Source organism: Macaca nemestrina, chromosome 12, assembly GCF_043159975.1.
Source record: "Macaca nemestrina isolate mMacNem1 chromosome 12, mMacNem.hap1, whole genome shotgun sequence".
In the NCBI taxonomy this organism is placed as follows: Eukaryota; Metazoa; Chordata; class Mammalia; order Primates; family Cercopithecidae; genus Macaca; species Macaca nemestrina.
Genome location: NC_092136.1, coordinates 83,979,387 through 84,002,349, shown reverse-complemented (window position 1 = coordinate 84,002,349; position 22,963 = coordinate 83,979,387). Strand labels below are relative to the sequence as shown.

The 22,963-nt window shown below is 37.4% G+C and overlaps 1 protein-coding gene and 1 long non-coding RNA gene across 25 annotated transcripts in view; one reads left to right on the top strand and one right to left on the bottom strand.

The window, feature by feature from the left end:
- The window catches only part of LOC105468849 (discs large MAGUK scaffold protein 2), a 2,241,192-nt gene that overhangs the window by 1,012,428 nt on the left and 1,205,801 nt on the right, over positions 1 to 22,963 (top strand). The gene's annotated exons all lie outside the window — the stretch shown is intronic.
- Positions 1 to 22,963, bottom strand: part of LOC105468841 (uncharacterized) — a 123,132-nt gene that overhangs the window by 36,072 nt on the left and 64,097 nt on the right. Inside the window, exon 7 of the long non-coding RNA XR_003015194.2 lies at positions 18,021 to 18,193. This is a non-coding gene — a long non-coding RNA (uncharacterized lncRNA). The remainder of the gene's footprint in view (positions 1 to 18,020; positions 18,194 to 22,963) is intronic.

Sequence of the window (22,963 nt, the reverse complement as noted above, 5' to 3'; positions counted from 1 at the left end):
ATTGCTGTAGAAAGACACACTAGAAACCACGAGGGATGTTTTGAAAGTGTTTGTATTTTTTCTTAGAATACTGATTTTTATGCCATCCAAACATTCAATAGATGTAGCTTGAAGGAATCAACTGCAGAGCTCAGTAAACCTATAATGAGTACTTAAACCATTTCAATTTAGTTTTATCAGAAAGGGCATTCAGTGAAGGAGGCATTCTGACCACAGCAATTCTCTTCACAGAAATGATATTTGGGAAGCTGGTCACCTTCTATTTGATAATCCAAAGATACATTTGGAATGCAGAGAACATTTGACAAAACATATCTTTAAACTCAATTGTTTAAAGAAGAAACAAAAGCTACAAATACACTATGGGATAGAAATAGCCAGAAGAATCCACTCAGCAACTTTTTTACTAAAGTCACCCTAGAATGTAGGGTACAGATCATGGCATTATAGAAGTATAGACTCAGAAAGGACCCGTGGGTGAGGAAAATGGGGTCTGGAGATAGGGGCACAAATATTTATCAAGAGTACCCTCTGTTGGGCATTCTAGAAAGCACTTCATTTGAAATGGGTGTTGCTGGCCGGGCGCGGTGGCTCAAGCCTGTAATCCTAGCACTTTGGGAGGCCGAGACGGGCGGATCACGAGGTCAGGAGATCGAGACCTTCCCGGCTAACACAGTGAAACCCCGTCTCTACTAAAAATACAAAAACTTAGCCGGGCGAGGTGGCGGGCGCCTGTAGTCCCAGCTACTCGGGAGGCTGAGGCAGGAGAATGGCGTGAACCCGGGAGGCGGAGCTTGCAGTGAGCTGAGATCCGGCCACTGCACTCCAGCCTGGGTGACAGAGCAAGACTCCGTCTCAAAAAAAAAAAAAAAAAAAAAAAAAAGAAATGGGTGTTGCTATCTTTATCTGGCACTTCATACTCAGAATGGTTAACTTGCATACTCTCCTATAGCAGGTGTGTCACAGAGTTGGGCTCACACTGAAATCTATCTCACTCAGAGTCCTTATTATTTCTAGTCTGCCTTCTCAGGTCTAAAGATTACCCTCAAAAGTTGCTCAATTATTAAATAATATATCCAGAATAATGACTCAAGTATTTTGATTCCTCAGTATGTGCTCTGTCCACCAGAGTTAATTTTTTTGGGTTGGGACCAAGGATAAATTTTTGCAATGGAATCTAGTTACTAAAAATCTCTTTAATCTGGCCAGATGTGGTGGCTCACACCTGTAATCCTAGCACTTTGGGGGGCTGAGGTGGGTGGATCACTTGAGGCCAGGAGTTCAAAACCAGCCTGGCCAACATGGTGAAAAGCTGTCTCTACTAAAAATATTTAAAAATTAGCTAGTCGTGGTGGTGGGTGCCTGTATTTCCAGCTACTCAGGAAGCAGAGGCAGGAGAATCACTTGAACCCAGGAGGCGGAGGTTGCAGTGAGCTGAGATCGCACCACTGTACTCCAGCCTGGGTGACAGAGCAGGACTGTGTCTCAAAAAAAAAAAAAAAAAAAAATCTTTAATCAATATTCTATCCTCCCATATTTCCTCTCAATTTTTTAATTTTAAAGACTTTGTCTAAGAATGATACATGAATTCATATTTTACCTTTAGTGAGTGTGTTTTTAATATTTGTGATTATATTATCTATATTTCAATATTAGCCATGTTTGTATCTCCATAATAATGGTATTTTGTCTCTAAGCTTTATTTCTTCAGTCATGAAATAGGGATAATTATAATTACCTCAAAAAACTTTCTGAGTTTGTGATATTATTTAAATATAAATATATGTATGTATAAATGTGTTTATATTTGTAATTATACACATATATACTTATTTGTACAAATATATGTGTATACACACATCCAAATGCATATGAAGCTAGTTGTTTGGTGAATACTTTTTTGATATCAAATTGTTTTGCTGATGATAAGAGGGTCCCTAAATATTTGATTCCTATAAAAGTTAGACTTCTCCAGAGAAACGGAACCAATATGGGGTGTGTATATACATACACATATATAGATGTATACATATATAGATATATACATAAAGAGATTTATTATAATGAATTGGAATACATGATTAGAGAGAAGCTGTCAAGTCTAAAATCTATAGAGTCAATGTCTCAGTTCCAGTCTGAAGACCAGAAGCTGCTGTAGAAGTAAGAAGAGCTGATGTCCAAGTTTGAAGGCTGTTAGGTAGGAGAATTCTCTTTTACGTTGAGAAGAGTCAGCCTTTTGTTCTATTCAGGCCTTTAGCTGATTGGATGAGAGTCACCCACATTGTGGAGGGCAATCTGCTTTACTCAGTCTACTAATTTACTTTAAATGTTAATCTCATCCCAATGCACCCTTAAGGAAACACCCAGGATAATACTTGACCAAAAATCTGGTTGAGCAGCAAATAAATGTGAATGGGAAAAAATGGATTTGGAGAACTATGTGTTAGCCGAATTCCTAGTGATGCCAATAGGGGAGGGGAGGGGAGGGCAATACATGCTAGAGAAATTGTTCCACAGGTGAAGGCAATGTAATGTACTAACTTCCTATTTTATAGTTTATAATGTGAACTCAGTGACAAAATAAAACTGTAGACTAATAGAATGCTTACCTATTCCCACATCTTCTTTTACTTGGGCTTAAGGAACAAATTGAATTGGTCACTAGAACTCTTATATTCAATCATCAAACTTTTTCTGATCATTGACTAGGTATCAAGCACATTGGCTCTAGAAATTAAAAAATAAGTAAAATATTTTCCTCGCCCTGGAAGAGTTCAACATCTAAAGCACAAGAAAAAGTAATAACACTGTTACAACAAGACTATTTATAAGATGTTATGCCATTATAGAAGAAAGAAACAACTGTCTTCAAGAAGTGGGGTGGGGTGAATAAGAAGCAATTAGACTCATAGAAATTTACTCTCTGAGATGGGTCATGGAGGATGAATAGGAGTTTTCTAAGTGAGAAAGGACTGAAAGGGAATTCCAGAAGGAAGATTAGCATGTGGAAAGGCATGGAGGTATGAAAGAGATTTGAATATTTGGGGAATGTCAAAGTATGACTGATATGTATATACATATATATATACACACATATGTATATATATGTAGAAAGGCAGTATAGCATAAGATCTTAGCCTCTGAAGCCAGAGTGCCTAAGTTCCAAACCTGGCTTGGCTACTTACTATGTAATATTGTGCAAATTATTTAACTTCCTTTGCTTCTATTCCCTTATCTGTAAAATGGGATTAAATAATTTAACACATATAAAACACTTAAGACAGTGTATGACACATTGTAAAGCTCCATAAATACTATTATATATCATCATTATCAATGTGTTGGTCAGCTGTGATAACAAACATGCTTAAAATTTCAGCACTTATAAATCTTAACTTTTTTGCTTATGTTACTTACAGGTTTGTGTTACCACTATAGCTAGTCTCTAGCTAAGGGCCGGCTCCCTTTCCTTGCCTTCCCATTCTATAGAAGAATCTCTAGCTGAGATTCTCATGGCAGCATATAAAAGCAAGATTAGTGGCAGAAACTCATGGTACTTCTCCCAGTTTCACTAAAAAGATAACATATGTCATACCCACTCATATTCCACTGACCAAAGCATAAAACATGGCCAAACCCCAAATCAGAGGGGCAGGAATGTATGATTTCCTAAAGGAAAGGACAATGGAGGGGCATTAATAATTATAAACAGAAATACAATCTACCACAATAATCAAATATCAGCATCTTCATATTATTCTGTGTAGGGTGCTGGTAAAGAAAGGGAAGAAGCATGATAGAAAATAAGGCTGGCTAGGGGAACATAGAGCCAGAGCACCTCTGAAAATCAATCCTAATTTTCTGGATATATTTGAAGCTTTTTGACCCACAGTGCCCTACTTCCCATCTCTCCTGCTTGGTTTTCTGCTTTTCCTTCTATGAGCCAATTACCTGACCTCTAGGCATAAGTTTGAAAAGCTGGAGCTTTTGCCACATGTTACAATATGTGGTAATTTGGATTTGAATTATAAATAGGAAAAATGAGTTTATGTTACCTCTGTAATTGATGTCCTGACCTCCTGTTTCAAAGCACTATAAACATTTGTCAAAGCCTCTTGTTAATGATAAGTGTAGTTGCTAACTTAGAGTCAGTTGTGATTTTCATTATATTCCATAACTTTGTAATTAAGTCATTTGAAGTAGATGGAATTTGTAATTGTAGTGGGCAAATTATTTCGGACTTTTTTTTTTTTTTGAGAGCCAAGGAGGAGGCTTGGAATTTGAAACTTTTTTTAAAAAAGGGAACTATATGTACACAAATGTCATTTACAGCTAATATTTAACATTGAATTATGATTATTTTTCATTAGTTTATCCACAGAGCAAAAAAGATCATTTGAAAAATGTTAATGTGATATTTCATGGAAATGTGCCTGCCATTTTTCTTCACTCAGAAGGAAGCCTCTTAAGGTATAAAATAGTCTTTTTTGTTCTGCCTGTAACTACTTTGAGATTAAAAAGCTGAATTTTGGTTGTTAGGAATTATAGTCCAAAGAGGCCTAGGACTTCAAAACAGGTGTCCTTTAGTCATAGCTTGGCTGCTGGGGCACCAGATCTGGAGACAAGACATTTGCAAGGCCCTTTGATTTGAGTAGGGGAAGGGAGGGAAAATAGCAGGAGTGGAATTGGCTGAAGTAAAAGATCATCGTCCTGTGTCAGCCCATGATTAAAAGTTAGATATGGGAACTTGGATCTAAGGATGACAGAACCTCAGGGTCCAGATATAAGGGGCCTACAAACAGGTTCAGGCATGAATAGCATTTGACTATATAATTTGTCGTTCAAACCCATTTATTTTTTGAGAGTGAAAGGTAATATATAAGTGCGCCGAGTATAGTCATAAATTAAGACAGTCCTAGAGAAACTAGAGTCACTCTAGGGATAGAAAGAGTAAGAGATACAGTAAATAAATATTCTGTGTTCTTGCCCTATTCATTCATGCATTTTTCAACAAATATTTGCTGAGCTCTGTGTATACTCTGGAGACGCACAGATTCATAAGACAAGGTACCTGATTTTTAGGATATCCTTTCAAATAGACTGTTAGAATAGATTCTAATTTGTTTGAGGTAACCACCAGAGTTCACTCTTGGAGCCCAGGACAGCAATCTTTGATCCAGCCTTGGGTCAGGGAAGGGAGGGACAAAGAGGAGGTGGTGAGTGCCCTCAAGTCGAGAAACTATCTCACAACATCTCTAGATCATGCAGAATATATATATATATAATTTATAAATATATATATATCCATTCTGTAAAGGCATAATTATGAATAAGCATTATGTCTTGGTATATTTTTCTGTATAGAGAAAGTGTAATACAGAATAAGTTGAATAGGTAATATCTAAGGTGATCTTCAAAATGGAGAAGAAGGTAAAGATTGGGAGAAGGACATACTAAGGAAAACATATTTTCCAGTAATAAACAGAGGAAATTATTTACCTCTTAAAGTGGTCTTGTTGGCTAGGAAATTGGAAGAGGGTGATGTTATGCTGTAACCTGGTAGGGCTTTTCCTCTCAGGGCTTACTTTTAACTGAGCAGGCTGGCTCAGAAAATGCTCTGATTTGTTAACAATAAAAATAAACCTATAGTTCCACCTTTTCTCAGTTCTCAGGTTTAATCGCTGACTGGAAGGATCTGACCAGGACCTTCAAACTAAGAAGTGATTGCTTTTTTTTTTTTTTTTTTTTTTTTTTTTTTTTTGAGGCAGAGTCTTGTTCTGTTGACCAGGCTGGAGTGCAGTGGCTTAATCTCGGCTCACCACAACCTCCGCCTTCCAGGTTCAAGCAATTCTCCTGTCTCAGCCTCCCTAGTAGCTGGGATTACAGGTTGCCACCACGCCTGACTAATTTTTCTATTTTTAGTAGAGATGGAGTTTCACTGTTTTGGCCAGGCTGGTCTCGAACTCCTGACCTTTGGTGATCCACCTTCCTTGGCCTCCCAAAGTGCTAGGATTATAGGCGTGAGCCACCATGCCTGGCCTGTGACTGCTTTTAAAGAGAGATTACGGCCAGGCATGGTGGTTCACGCCTGTAATCCCAGGACTTTGGGAGGCTGAGGCAGGCTGATCACCTGAGGTCGGGAGTGTGAGACCAGCCTGACCAACATGGAGAAACCCCTCTCTAGTAAAAATACAACATTAGTTGGGTGTGGTGGTGCATGCCTGTAATTCCAGCTACTTGGGAGGCTGAGGCAGGAGAATTGTTTGAACCCAGGAGGCAGAGGTTGTGGTGAGCAGAGCTTGTACCACTGCACTTCAGCCTAGACAACAAGAGTGAAATTCCATCTAAAAAAAAAAAAAATACACAATCAGATTTACAAAGAAACTAATTCTAAGTACTGATGATCTGATACTGACATCTGAATGAATGGCTATGGAAACCAGGATGATGTGAGGAGCTGGCCCTCTACTTCCATAGTATCATGTCACATGTGTTTCCATTTGTGGTTCCCTAGTACAGGCTGACCCTTTCTTAACTAGAGAAATTACAGAGAAAAAAATTAAAGCCAAAACATGCATGGGGGAGGGGTACATGCATTTTGTCCAGGTAAGATTTTACTCCCTGTCTTGTTACCCTTAATTCAGTATGCCTTGTGCTTCTTTAAGGAAACTTGAGATGAGTAGTCTCTGGATTTGCATTACAAGGTCAATATATTAACATTTATATTGAACATCTTTAATGATCAAGGACTTTACTAAGTCCTGCCAAGTTATTTCTAGATTCTGGAAAGTGAATGAGGGACGTCTCTTTCTCAATCTCTCTGAATCTCTGAATCTCCCTCCCCCTATCCCATTTCCCCCACCTTATGTACAGACAGAAATATACTAAACTGTGAGGCAATCATAGAGACAGATCATGTCTTAGTTACTCTTACATCCCTAGCTTGTACTTCAGCTCTTGGTCCATAGTGAATTATTAAGTGATGATAAATTTTCACTGAAAAGTACACATAATAGCAATTAACATTTTCATTTCAGTCTATAGTTTTAAGATGTACTTTACAAACATATATTTATAATCCCTGGTGACATGAGCATTCGTTCTATTTCAACTTTATAATTGAGAAAGCTGTTGTTCAGAGGATGAAAGGAGTCCTCATGATCATATACAGAGATAGAACCCAGATAGATAATCTGGTTCTCAGTTAAATTACATTGCTACGTTTGAGATTTTGTAATGCATTCTACAAGGCAATTACTTCTGATGCTTTCAGCTTTCATTGTTATTCAAGTGCCCTTAAGCCAAGAAACCATCTCACAACACCTCTAGACCATGCAGTTAAAAAAAACAAAAAACAAACAAAAAACAAACAAAAACTACCTGCAAAGGCATAATTACAAATAAATATTATGTCTTGGCATTTTTTTCTGTATGAAGAAATTGCAGGTGACTTTACCTGTAGAGTGGGAACATATATGGTAACAAAGTCATAAAATTTTATTTTATGATATATCTGAAGATCATAAAAAAATTTTGCAGACTAAATTTAATTAATCATCACTGCTTGAATTGAATTAGATCCTCCCACTGCCACATTAAACTGTAATGTATTCTTTATAAAAATGTGCAACTTAAAGTTGAGTCCTTCAGGCCAGAGAGTTTATTTATAACATGTGATGAAATATTTTATGGCATCAATTTCATTTAAATCATAGATTCGGGAAGTCACAGAAAGAAACAGGCCCACTCAGTCACCTTGCCTTTATCAGAAGGAGTGAGATCTCCATTTGCAGTATACTTCCTATTGCTTGGGTCAATGTGTATATTTATATATCTCTTCATATTCAATACTGCTGATGAAATGGCTTTCATATGAAAATGCATAAATCAAAAGGCTGGTGTGGGATGTAGATTTTCCTTCTTTTACAGCATGTTCCATCATAGTCTAGTTCAAACTGAGCATTATTTTCGTTAGGCCTGGACAAAAGCGTCCCTCTACTGCCCTGCCTCAGATCCTAATGTTTCTGCTCTGGGTCAGGTTGGTCTGCCTATCATATTTACTTCCTTAAAAGAGCTATCAGACCAGTCCTCAGAAGGTTATAGAGATAAGACACACCATTATGATGATGCAGATGCCAAAAATAGCACAAACCGTAGTATAGTACATGTTTTGCCAAAGCAAATGGAGTGTCAGGGTGCCCAGTAAAATATCAGAGGTATCAATGTCAAATCCAGGATCCTGGGAGTTAAGAGGAATGCTGTGTAATGAAGAATTTAACATTATCCAAAGAGAAGTCTGACCTTTACCCTCAGTTCCTGGGAGGTGATCTCCAGATTCTTAGAATATGATGCCTGGTAGGAATGTCTTTGTTTGCCTGGGGCTTTTGCCATTGGATAGTCTAACACTGTGATTTTTAATGGGGGTTTTGGATCATGTGGTATCAATTCCGTCTCCAGATGGATAGGAGACAATTTCAGCCATGCAAACAGTATGTGATGGAGCCCCAATAAAAACTCTGAGCACTAGGGCTCAAGTGAGCTTTCCTGGTTGGTAATATTTTGTGCATGTTGTCAGACATCAATGCCAGGAGAGTAATGTGTTCATGACTTCATGAGTAGAAGACAGAAGCCCCATGTTTGGCACCTTTTCTGGACCTTGTCCAGTGGACACCTTTCTCGGCTGATTTTAATGTCTATTTTTTTCCTTTAATAAACTATAGTCATGAATATAACAGCTTTCACTGAATTCTGTGAGTCTTTCTAGTGAATGATAAAAGTTGAATGTAACCTTGGGAATCACCCAAACTTGCAACTGATATCAGAAAAGAGGGTGGTCTTGTACGAACTGTTGGCCCTCACATACCTCATAGTTGATTTAGCATCTTAGAGAGACATTATTGAAAATAAACATCCAAATGATAATTTCCAGGGCAAGAAATTGTGAAAAAGAGTGAAGGATAGTCATTCGGTAACTTATTTGATTTCACACTTTTTATTATTAGGATCTGTGATATCTGTATGTAAGTTGTGTGTTTCTTGCTCTAAATAATCATAAAAGCACTGCCATGCCCCAAAGAGATAATAGAGCTTCTAGCATCTCTAGATATCTGGAAAACATCAAGAGATTTTTGCATCCAGAAGTTTATTGGTAGTTAAGAGATATATTAAGAGAATGACATTCCAGTCTAGACCTAGAGCAAGATGAAAGGAGTCTTGAAAAGGCATTATAGGAGACCTAATGGGAATTGAGGTGCAGAATACAGAGCCCACACTTTAGACAGGACTTCAAATTTTAAAAAGTGTTGGGAAAAAAAAAAAAAAAAAGACAAAGCTCTACCCAGAAGATATACAATTAGATTGAGGCTACCTACAAGTTGGACTTGATATTTTTGTCAGTTAGAATTAAATTTGTCTGTGAGTGAGAGAATACTTGAAACAAAAATAAAGAAGTTCCTTTCTTTCTCATTGTCTTAGCTTATTCAGGCTGTGATAACAGAACACTATAGATTAAGTGGCTTATACACCACAGAAATTTATTTCTCACAGTTACGCTAGCTTGGAAGTCCAAGATCAAGGTGCCTACAGATTTGATGTTTAGTGAGGGCTCAGTTCCTGATTCATAGATCGCCATCTTCTTGATGTAATCTCACATGCTGGAAGAGGTTAGGGAGCTGTGTTAGTCCAGTGTGCATTGCTATAAAGAAATACCTGAGGCTGCGTAATTTATAAATAAAAGAGGGCTACTTGGCTTATAGTTCAGAAGGCTAGACAAACATGGCACTAGCATGTGTTGGCTTATGGTGAGGCCTTAGAAAGCTTTTATTCATGTTGGAAGGCAAAAGGGGAGCGGGTGTATCACATGGCCAGGGAGAGAGCAAGAGATAGGTGAGGAAGTGTTGACTCTTTTAAACAACCAGCTCTTGTGTGAACTAATAGAGTGAGAACTAACTCATTACCATGGGGAGGGCACCAAACCATTCATGAGGAATCTGCCTCCATGACTGTAACACCTTCCACCAGGCCCTACCTTTAGCATTGGGGATAACATTTAAGCATGAGATTTAGAGAGGACAAGCATTCAAACCGTATCAGGAGCCCTCTACAGTTTCTTTTATAAGGGCATAAATCCCATTCATAAGGATTCCAGCCTCATGACCTAATCACTGCTCAAACGCCCCACCTTCTAACACCATCACACTAGGAGTTAGATTTCAATATATGAATTTGGTGGAGATACAAACATGTCATCTATATCACTCACTTAAATGAACCTAGAAAGAAGGATTCTAATCAAGTTTGATAACTCCATGATCATCAGGAACTCAGGATCCTTCTATCTAGTCACTCAAACCACCCTCAACATAAATAGTTCCTCTCCCATCCAAGACAGTAGTTCAAAATTAAATCATCATGTATACATTTTATCCTATAGAAAGTAAGAAGGAAAGAAGAAGGGAGAAAGAAGCAGCAGTAAATAAGCCACCCACTGCATTTCCCATTTTGGAACAGTTCCTACACAGCACATGTTTACTTAAATTACATTATCCAGAAATAAGTCAGATTGCTATACTGAAGCTTCCAAGAAGACAGAGAAATGTGATCTTTATTACACATGGTTATATACCCAACTAAAAGGTCGGGGGGTGGGGCAGTCCTCTAAGGAAGAAGGAATGAATGTTTATTGGAGGTTAATTAGCAGCCTTTGCTGCAATGCTAGATCGATTAACAACTACATTAAATTTTGACTGGAAACAATATTGGAAGCAGATCCTGCAGTTGGGTGTGGTCTAATGGTACTGGTCCGTGGTCTGTTAAGAATTAAGCCACACAGCAGGAGGAGATCAGCAGGTGAGTGAGCGTTACTGCCTGAGCTCTACCTCCTGTCATATTAGCAACAGCATTAGATTCTCATAGGAGCAGGAAACCTATTGTGAACTGTGCATCTGAGGGGTCTAGGTTGTGTGTACTTCTTATGAGAATCTAATGCCTGATGATCTGAGGTGGAACGGTTTCATCCTGAATGTGTCTCCCCACCCCTCTCAGTCGTGAGAAAAAAATGTTTTCCACAACATAGGTCCCTAGTGCCAAAATGGTTGAGTATTGTTGCTCCAATGTGTAGGCCATAGAGTGGGTCTCATAAAAAGAATGCTCTAGGGGCAGGGAGCCAGGCTTACCAGTGCCATGGCTATATGGCTCTTTGCTCTTTTCTGTGGCTCCTTACAGCATTTCTGTCTGTAGTCATTCCATCAAAACCCCTATTTGCTATTGCTTATCTCACACATTTTTAGTTGAGTTCAGTAAGCTGCAGTGCTCTAAAGGATCACTGTTGTGAACTTTTTGGCAATTAGATTAAAATAGGTTTGTTTTTATTATTACTATGATTATCATTGTTATTACAGGTCCATTGGGAGACGGATTAGCATGTTAAATCAGTCATATCAGGTTTTTAATGTCTGCTTTAGCTTTACTAGCTGTGTGATCCTAGGAAAGATTCTTAATCCTTCTGGCCTTCAGTTTTGTCATATCGTAAATGGGGACAATAATGACTACTTGAAGAATCGTTGTTAAGATTACGGATAAAGATAACACCTGGCACAGAGTTGGTGCTCAATAAACAGCAATTATTACAAACAAAACTATTAGCGTGAACTGATCCTAACACAATAAACAGAAATATGAACTTGTTGGGGGTAGAGAATTAAAATAGTTCAAATACCTACTATGCTCCAGGTATTTTCAATGCATTTTTTTTCCATTCCCTATTACAAGTTTTTGAGGGAGATAATTTTATGTCCCCTTAACAGATGAAGATACCAGAGTTCTAATTATTTAGAGATTTTTTTCCTAAGGTGACTTCGTTAGTGAGTGCTAGGACAGAGATTTGAACTGTGATCTCTCTGTTTCCATTATGGTCTAGATTGTTTAAATTCAACTATCCTATTTCACAGTTAAGGAAATGGGACAGAGTAAAGAGACTTTTTCATGATCCCAAACATAGGAGCAAAATATTAGATTTCTGACATCTAGCCCAGAGTATTTTTCTTTTCTCCCTGCTACTATATTTAACTTGTATTTCTCTTCCATTACATTTGGCTATACTCTTAGTATGATAAAGTTTTTCTAAAATTTCAGTGTATTATATTGTTTTGCTGATTCACATTTTTAATATACTGAGTAGCCTTTTTAGCAAGCAGACCTATGTTTTACATGGCGATTTTTGTTTCCTTGGCTCAAGTGAGTCGAATGGATGTCTTTGCAGAGAAGTGAACAGATGTTGGATATATTTCTGAATACTTCAGAAAGATTGGACTGGTTATACACATGGAAAAGTTTCTTTGCTACTGATGATAACTTGGAACTGAATGCATCATGATTCCAACCTGTCGATGCATGCCGTATGAAACAACAGTCCTCTCTCTAGTAGGACTGGGTTTCCTTCCATGCAGAGGCTTTGTGCTATGAGGTTTGTTGTTAATGGTGTCTGTGTGGTTCCTTTGTCTTTCTTGTACATTATGAAAATTGACCTAAGGTAACATCTTTTCTTTGTCTCTGTTACTAAGTCATGAATAAATTAGTCTTGCTTTCTACTCTGAGGCCCAGATCAATATTCTACTGGAACGTTGATTGTTTTAGTGAATGGAAATGAACTGGCAGAATGCCATTCAGAACATTTGAGCACAGGCTAATGAAACATTTGCCTGGGTGGATGAAAAGGCCCCCTGATAGAAATTAAGAGTTACATTTGCATAGTTTCCTGCTATTTACAAGCACTTGTACATATGTCTAATTCTCATAACCACTCTATGAAAAACAAAACAACAAAGTACAGTTTGGTCATCATTTTACAAATGAGGATAAAGAGGTTTAGAGAGATTTTGAATTGTCCATCATCACAGAATGATGCGACAAAGCCAAGAGTCACACCCAGATCTTCTGACTTTAAATTCTGATATTCTTTCTTCTGGTGAGCTCCATCTCTCCAAATCTGGGCCCTTTCTTCTGAATATTTATTTTCTCTGTAACTTAGTTGTTTTTTTTTTAAGTAATTTTTTTAAGTATTTAAGAAATAGCATGCAGTAGCCCATTAAGTTTATTTTCTCTGTTCTCTAGTAAATCACTAAGGATAACAGAAAAATGTAACTCTTGGCTCGAAGGAGATTGAGGATTATTTGTGCCATTGGACAACCCCAAGCAGGCTGCTCAACATTAAAGCATATGGAGTCAAAGTATGTTTGCATTCTCTTGAGGTTTTTGTCACTCTTTTTAGAAATTGAGTAACTGGATTATAGGTCAGTGTTCTGCTTATGTTTCTAGTTTTTGTAAAATATGAAATGAGAGGAGATTGGAATGGGATGGGAGGAAATAGAATGGTTAAATTACCCTGCAAACCTATTGATAATGGGTACAACACACAAGGCAGATCAGAGTCTTTCATATATCAAAGATAAACAATTGGCCAGCATTTTCATTTTTCTAGGGGAAAAAATGTTTATCTACACATTACAAATGGAACTTCAATTAAGAGAAACAGAAATTCAGAAATGCTATAAAACCTTTAGATACGTTTCTATCTCAAGGCGGCTTCCGTTTAAATATATCAGGGTAGAAAAAAGTGAGTTTACCAAAGCTCCAGTCTTTAAGGAGACAGGTGATCTGCTGAGGACAAAAGATGGAGAGGAAGAGAGTGGTAGGAAGTCTGCTGAAACCAGAGCTACATCGGGGTCCCAAGAGAGGAATGTCAGCAAACTCTTGCCTCTGAACTTCATGCCAGCACACACTACTAAAGTAAGGGAATGAATGTGATGAAGCAAAGGGTTGGTGTCAGGTAGCTTTGGATCCAACAAACATTTTCTTTGTGCCATGTACAAAAGTAAGTAATTTCCAGGCCCTGATATTGGACATACCAGCCAGCTAGAGAGAGAAGTGAATAAATACTAAAATTCAAAACAGCACGTCCTTTAATACAGTTGGAATAATGGTATAAATTACAGGACTTACTAAATGGTGACTATAGGCAAGATTTATTATGTACCATTCATTATTTGATTATATCCTACCAATGACCCTGTGAGGAAGCTACTATTTTATTCCCAGTTACAGATAAGAAAGTAGGGATCAAAGATTGGCATAGTTTGCAGGTGAAAAATAGTCCCTCCCCCCAGGAAAGTGATCCATGGTAGACTGCAATTCTTTGAGAAAACATTTATGAATATCCAGTTATGCTTTAGATGATATAGGGCATTTAAAGGTAAGTAATCCATAGCCCCTGCCCTCACAGAGTTTGTAATAAGTGAGAAGAAATTAGACAAATGTGATAATCTTCAAGATTCATTGAGAGATGGGATGAGGTGAGTGTCACAAAAAACTTCACTTCTAGGAGGATATAAGGGTTACAAAGAAGTTCCATGGGTGAATTGCTTGTGATAGCAATGGAGAAGAAAGCTTTTGGATCTTCAGAAGAGAGGGTCCTCAGGTTCATGGTGTGACTTGTGGACACTGTATAATGTATTACTAGAGTTATAAGACATCACTTCATATTCTACTAAGAAAGTATTCAGTCTTACGTACTTGGTCACCTACAAATAGAAAAGCTGATTTATAACCAACACTGAGTTTGCATGAGGAACCTAAGGCTAAAGATCTTTTCTGTAGGAATGTCTTAGGATTCTGGAATGATGGAGATGCCAAATGCCTCTCCCAAGAAAGGCTAGAAGAGACAATAAGCTACTAATTCCTCCATCCTCTTCCTCACCCTGCCCCATCCTGTTATTGCATGAAAGAGCCAAGAGAACGCCTGACACTGAGAAGAGCAGGAGACATTTTCCTGAGACCCAAGTGGAAATATTTGCTCTAATATCCCATAAGTTAGGAGGAAACATATAGTGATAGAATTATAACTTAGGGAGCAGGATCATCACTCTTGAATGCTTCTAATGTGTCTGCTCCTGTCATGATAGTGCAAGAGAAATACTCAAACAGGAGCTGACACATGTGAGGCCAGTTCAAGTTGATCATGTAAGAGACTATCTAAACAAGTGAGGATGTTTAACTAAAGGATAAACGATGTTGAGGTAACAGGGGAGTCATTAGTGGAAGCAGGCATATGGAAACTCATTACTTACTGGTTTCAAATAACTGACTATGTTAGGAGACTTTGGTCTTGCTCTGTTGATTGCAGGGATTTCAAGGTAGGCATTAGGTGGAAGTTACTAGGAAGCTCATTTCAGTTTAATGTAACTTAGATCTTTTTGAAAGAGCCTTCAGTTAGAATTGAAACTGCTCTGAATTTCTTTCTACATCTGTCAAGTCTGGAATCATATCTACTTTAATTATTAAAAATCTAATATTGGGCAAGGTGCAGTGGCTCACACTTATAATCCCAGCACTTTGGGAGGCCAAGGCAGGAAGATCACTTGAGGTCAGAAGTGGGAGACCAGTCTGGCCAACATGGTGAAATCCTGTCTCTACTAAAAATATAAAAATTATCTACGCATGATGATGCATGCCTGTAATCCCAGCTACTCAGGAGGCTGAGGCAGGAATCACTTGAACCCGGGAGGTAGAGGTTGCAGTGAGTTGAGATCATGCCACTGCACTCTAGCCTGGGCAACAGAGCCAGACTCTGTCTAAAACAAAAAACAAAAAACAAAAAACCTCCAATATTGGATTCTGTTATACCTCACCATTGTCCTGTACTATCTTGTGAAGCACACTGACTTTAGATTTGGAGTGCCTAGATTTATATCCAGGTTCTTCCTCTTGCTAATGCTGTGCATTGGGTGAGTCACTTAATAACTTAAGCTTTAGTTTTCTCATCTGTAAGATGGATCTAATAATAATAGTTAAAAGGTTTAAATGAAATAATACTTATAGCAGTTGAACCTGGTCCCTGGAATTCAGTAAGTACTAAAAATGGTAATTAATTTTATTTTTCTTGGCATATCTATTTTTATATGCAAATATCCAAATCAACAAACTTATCCCAGACCTATCTTCTTGACTTTAGATTTTATCCCAAAGCTATTGAAAAAATCTTTCCTTACACATTCCATAAACAGTTTGATTGCAAATGTCAAAAGCTGATTTCATTGCCTTCTTTAAACATGATCCTGCTCCTGTTTTGTCTGTGACAGTGAATGCCACAGTGATCCAATCGATCTCTCAAGACAGAAGGGTGTGCATTACCCTAAATTTCCTCCCATAGCCCATACACCTGATCAATAATCAAGCATTGATATAAATCTATCTCTTAAATAACTCTTGCATATCTTGCATTCCTCAACTATTATCTCTCATTGGACTATTACAAAACTCAAGAAAAAAAAACTGACACACACACACAGGCGCGCGCACACACACAAATGTCTAACTTGGTTTTGCATTAAAGCTATGACAAACTATAGAAAGAAGTGACACATTTACAATATTTGCTCTTCCAGGAACACAGAACATTCTTCATGTATTCAAATGTTTCATGCTTCTTGCTTAGGTATTATAGCTTCTTTCATAATCATCCATCTATCATTCTTCCAGACAAGCCTACTTTATTCCTCTTTTTCCTCTAAAACTCTACTGCTATATTAATCTAGTCTTTACTCATATATTTACAGGAATATTATTCATCTCCCAATGTACCTCCTCCACCTTCAATAATTCTGACAACTTCATTATTACTGGCATTAAAACTTGTATATTGGTACTCATGACTCTTTGGGGTCTTAAGAATATATGAAAAAGTTTGATGCTGAACTGGATCACAGAGTTTTCACCTTTCATGGTGCCTACTAGTGTTATGGAAGCAAAGTTACAGATGTCTCTAGTCCAGTCTCCAAGGTTACATTTTTCCATAGCTTAGACAAGTCACAAAAATCCCTTTTCCCATTAAAACATTTCCCAACGCCTCATTAGTTACAAATGCCATCACATCAACATAATAATTCACAAGCCATGGTCTGTTTTCCAATACCAATGGCTTCACCTGATTTTGGATTCCAACAACCTGTGACCATCTCAAGCAGTGTGAAATTCCCCAGGAGACAGAAGATGAGTGACCTTTGCTCCCTTCATGGCTTTGAAAGCTTATATTTTCATTTGTCTCAAGACACATAGCATCTTCCCGTGAACTCCGAAAAGTTTTCTGGATCTGGACTTTACTGAACATCTTAGTATCAATAGTATCACTGAGTTCTCCCCCATTAGCATAATTAATTGGTCCAAAAGTACACAAATACTACATAACAACAAGAAAAGGCTAAGATTTTCTGAGACAATATGGAGTGCAGTTTAACTCTTATAGTTGCAACAATAAGTATGATGAAATCACTTGGGAAGAACTTATAGATGAAAAGAAAAGAGTGAGCCTGAGAATGCCCAGTGTTTAAACGGGAGATGGAGGGAGAGGATGCTCTAAAGAAGATGGAGAAAGAGCAGGCAGAGTTAGAGTTAGAGATCAACTGGAAGGTAACGGTATCATGAAAACAAATATATTGATGAAGGAGTCAACAAAGTCAAATAGCTCAGAAAGGTCAACTAAGATAATGTTTGCTTTCAGAAGAAAAAAAAGTACAGCGTCTTTGGAGGGCATTTTGATAGTATCCATCACTTTTTAAAAAGCACAGATCTTTGAGACTTAGAAATTCCATTTCCAGAGATTTACCATGAAAACCGTATTTCAACAAATGCACAAAAATTATATATATAGGAAAGTTTATTGTAAGTTTTCTGTTATGGTAAAATCTATTATATTATAGCATAGTCACACAATAAAATATAGTTTAGCTCTTAACTACTGTGATCAGTATATACTTATTGGGAGAGCCTCTGAAGCATACTATTGAAAAAGTAACAACATAAGAGACTATGAATAGCAGTTTAGTAAGAGGTTAAGCAAGAAGGAGCATAGCTCTCTGGCTTCAAAATCAAGATCTGCTACTTACTAGATATAGGATATTGCAAAGTTTCTTAATCCCACTGTGTCTGTCACTTCATCAGTGTAAACAAAATAAACAAGATTCTCGTACCTTCTCACTATTTGCTTTGTATGACTACTCCAGTTGGCTCAAGCTTTTTTGAGCCTTTTAACTGTAAATAATGATCTCCATTCAGTAATTAAGATGTCCAATTTCTCAATAATAGTCTCAATTCAGTAACGAAAATGTCTAGTCTCAGGCCAAAACTCCAACATCTCCAATACCTATAACAAAAGAGAGAGAAGGTTCTTTTCATTTGGTAATTAGGAAGTCATTGGTGACTTCCACATGGGTGGTTTCAGTGGAGTAATGAGGGAGGAGAGTTCCACTGTAGTTGGTGAAAGGTGAATGAGAGGTAAAGAATCGATTAAACAAATGTTGGCAGACTTTTGCAGCAGCTTCAGAGGAAAAAGTTAAAACAGAGGAAAGAGATACATTTCTGAGGAGATGGAATGAATAGATGAAATTTTTAGCTCATGGGGTACATTAGTTTTGAAATAGAGGCTACTAGAGTACACATCACCTGGAAGCTGAAAGGGTCCTTTCTTGGTACCTTGTATTTACTCTCTGAGGGAGAGAGATGATATTATGGACTCAAAGAATGTGGTGGAATTTGCAATAGTCTCTGAAGGAACATGAGAAAAGGGAACTCCCTAGAGTCATCTCTAGGATTTCTGAGCAACTTTAAGAGCAGGTCTGAGTTTGGAGATATACTTCTGGAAGGGCAGAATTGGTGTGGCTCTGTGATTTTCCCTGGAATCCTTCCTTAGAACTAGGATTGCAGGCATAAAGCATGCCTTCAGGGCCATGCCACAGGCAGTCTCAGAGGAATCAAAGCACAAAATGGGCCAAAGACAAGATCTGGCCACCTCACTCTTTTGCTGCAGGCCAGTTCCAGTAGACAACAAACGTATCAAATAAAGAGTTACACAAAATATATTTTTGTATAACTTCCCCCTTAAAAATGTAGTACCTTGATTTTCCTGTTTAAAAACATTTTACAAAACACACAAATCATAGCCACTATGAGTAGCTATATGCATTAGCACCTAATTCATCAATACCCTGAAATCAAATATTTGGGTTTATTTAATACATGAATTTCTCTCCACCCTATTCATTATACAGCCTTTCTCCTTCACTACTAATATCTACCTCATGGGGCTTTATTCTGTAGGATGCTGAGTTGGTCCCATTATATAAAAATGAATATTTTCTGCTGAGTATCACAATTCATTTTAATGGTCTGTTACCACCTTTTTGAAAATGGGATATTTGTACATGGTGACACTCTATAAGGAAACTGTTACTAGGGAATTAGTGGTATTAAGGATTCATCAGAGAATCCTTAATGGTCACATTCAAGGGCTCTAAGGTTTGTGGAACTTTTGAGTGCATGTCAGTACTCAAGATCCAGGAAGAAAACAAAGAACAAAACCTGCAAAGAAAAATGGCCCCAATTCAAAGCTTATGTAGTTTAAGTACTTGGAAGCTTTATACCTGAATCATTGGAGGGGATATCAAAGAAAACCCTACATGTCATTTGTAAATATTCACATTTTATTCATTTTGTTGCTTTAGAAAAAAAAAAATAGGAAATCATAATTACTCAGAAATGAGGCAGCGTGGCACTGTCTTTGTGTTGTTATAAAGGAATACTTGAGTCTGAATGATTTATAAAGAAAAAATTTTTATTTGGCTCATGGTTCTGCAGGCTGCACAAGAAGCATGACAGGAGCATCTCCTTCTGGTGAGGGCTTGAGGTTGTGTGCGTGTATGAGATATATATACACACACACACACAGACACACACACACACGTATATATATATATAGAGAGAGAGAGAGCGAGTGCGAGCGAGCGAGACGGGGCGGGGGTTGAGGGAGGTATGCCAAGCTCTTTTCAATAACCAGTTTTAGCAAGAACTAAGAATGAGAACTCACTAATTACCAAAAGGAAGGCACCAAGCAGTGCATGAGTGATTCACCCCAATGCTCCAAACACCTCCCACCGGCCCCCACCTCCAACACTGGGTATCAAATTTCAACATGAGATGCAGAGGAGACAAATAGCCAAATGATAAGAGGGTACAATAGAGAAAAATGAAATAAAATGAAAGTCAAGAAGCTACAGTCTTCCCCTTAGATTTCAATTTCTCACACAAATTTTATCTACTTGTATCTCTGTATTAAACTGGGAAGGACTAGCATTCATTCTGAATCCATTTAACTATGACACAAACACCCTAGAATGGATGTGCCCTTTGCACTAGTGACAAAATAGGCCTTTGGTAATCAAGCTATCAGAACCAGCCTGTTTCTTCTTCTATGAAGGGGGTGAATAATGCGTCTCCAAGGTCCTTTTTAGTATTAACACGCATAGCATTCTAAGTGGCCTCTATTCTCAAGTGCTTGTAATCAAAAGTGCCAAATAAGATGACTTGGATATAAGAGCACAGGTTTTGTAGGCAGTAAGATCTTGTTCATAAACTAGTTCCTGTTTTTACTAGCTATATTACCTTGGGTAAGTTACCTAAGGTTTCTAGGCCTCATTTTCTTCATCTGTAAAAGAGGCTAATAATTCCTACTTTATGGAATTATTGTGAGAATGAATTGGAGTATGCTAAGTACTAAGCACCATAACTATCACATGGTAAAATCCCAGTAAATGGTATATATGATTAATATTAATGAATACTCATACAACTAAAGAGGGGCATGTAGTATTTGCTGCACATGGAAATCATTTCTGTGTACATTCACACCAAATTTGGGTAATAAATGCTAGAAAGCCTAATAGGAGCCTCTTTAGCCCCCAAATACTGTTCACATCTCTATGACAGAAGTTACTGAACCAACTGTGTCACTAACTAGATGTGAGCTCTCATCTGCAAGTCATCTACGAACATTTAATGAGTACCTAATGCATCCTCAAGGAGTTTATGATCTAATGGCTACCTGACTATCTATAGGTATTTAATAAAGATATTTAAATAAATGCAGAAATGAGTGAATAGGCTAATGGAATTAATCTTGGAAAATTTACACAGGAAAAAATTTCGATCATCAAACTTAATTTTGAAAACACTTCTACCGCACTGGTCTGTTGAAATACCTGGAAAACAATAATCGTAGTCTGATGTGCCTAGGATTTGATGCACGCTTGCCTTTGTTGTTTATATTTCATTGAATACATTACGACCCAATATTAATTATCACTTGTTTTATAAGAAATATTAATTTGATGATGATTGTAACTATAAGTCTAGAGAGGGCATCATTATCATTTATTTATATATATGTATACAAAGATGTCGGAGCAAAACCTTCTCTCCCACTATTTCTTCAAGTGGCATAATTGTACATGCCTTTCTAAGTGCAGTTAAAATGTACCTCCTATATGAATGTACCTCTTAATTCATTCTTTGTACTTTTATAGCTCTTATGCCATTAGTACCTAAAATATTTATTATATATGTCCTCCCCAATAGAATTAGATAATATGTTATGTACTGTATATGTTATAAATGCCTCTAGCATTTATAAATTTGTATTATGTTTGTTTAATATTTACCTGTCTTACTCTCTCAATACCTATACACACAAGTCACATATAAAGACATACGCTTTAAGCCCTTCAATGACAGAGAATATGCCTGGGTTATAACTTGTACTACTAATGTGTGAAGAGAGGATGTCCCATCATTAGACATCTGCTGGATAACATTTTGCATTTCAGGGTCCAGCACAGCGCTTATCATATGTGCATGCAGTAAAGGTTTGATGATTCTAATGAAAGGAAACTCTCAGTATATATTACTCAGCAGGGACTGACTAAAAACTTTATATTAATATTTGTTTTTTTCCTTTTTTTAAGTGTAAAATCTTGTGCTCTGAGGTTGTTATTTTTTGAACCAAAGTTGACCTTCCAGGCCATTGGTTTCTAGAATAGGGTTTTTTTTCTTTTTACATTATGAAGCTTTGGATTCTGGTTGTTTTTGTCAGACTGAAACATCCAAGTAATTCATGCTGCGCCTGTCTTCTGGGTGATGAGAAGTCTGCAGAAGTTATGCTGGCCCCCTGCCTGGCTCTGACAAAGATGTCAAATAAATGCCAAAGAATTAAGGTCCAAAGAAGTTGTCAAGAAGTTACTTTCTTCTGTTTACCCTCATACATTTTCTTAATTGCCAGCTTCTATAAACAACTGGCATCTTTTATTTTGTACCTGATTCAAATTCTTTGAAAAGTCCTTCTTTTCATTTACAGCCACGGAGGTGGTCAAACCCTGTGGTGTCAAGTACTCCATATTGATTCATTTGAATTTAAATAACCTGTATTTAGGGGAAAGGGATTATTTTCTTCCATCTACTGTGTGCATAGATTACTTGAAGCCACATAGTTTCTTATTAGCCACTGCAAACCAGTGCTAGAGAATACACCTGCACCCCTACCTTGAAAAATTTTAAGAGTCCACAGCTTTGCTTTTTATGGAAAACTAAAAACAAACAGAAAAATCCAAAACAAAGCATTAGATGTTTCAGAGCTGACCCACTTCTCAGAAATTTTCCGGAAGATGTCTCACACCATCATCATTGTGGAAGAAAAGTGACAAATTATTGTTTAGCTCTTTTCACTGAGTTAGCCTGAATGTTGTGAACCAGGTTTCGTATGTCCATCCAGTTGCGGAGATGCCTCACTGGAAATATGTTCTACTGGAGTGCATGCAATTAATAAAATCAAGCATGGGAAATATTAACCTGTGGTGATCACCACTCTATGCAAAAACATTATTAAAGTTAATTATGGATGCTCACTTAATAGCTTATCCTTGTGTTCGATGAGAACCTTTCCCAAACTCTCAGAAGAAGTGAGCTACAATCTGCTCCTCAGGCTTTGGGCAAAAATAACTAACCTTGTTTTAGGCCCCATTATATATCAGATGTTGATAGTTACTTGACATATCTTATTTAACTCTTAGAAAAGGTACCTATTATA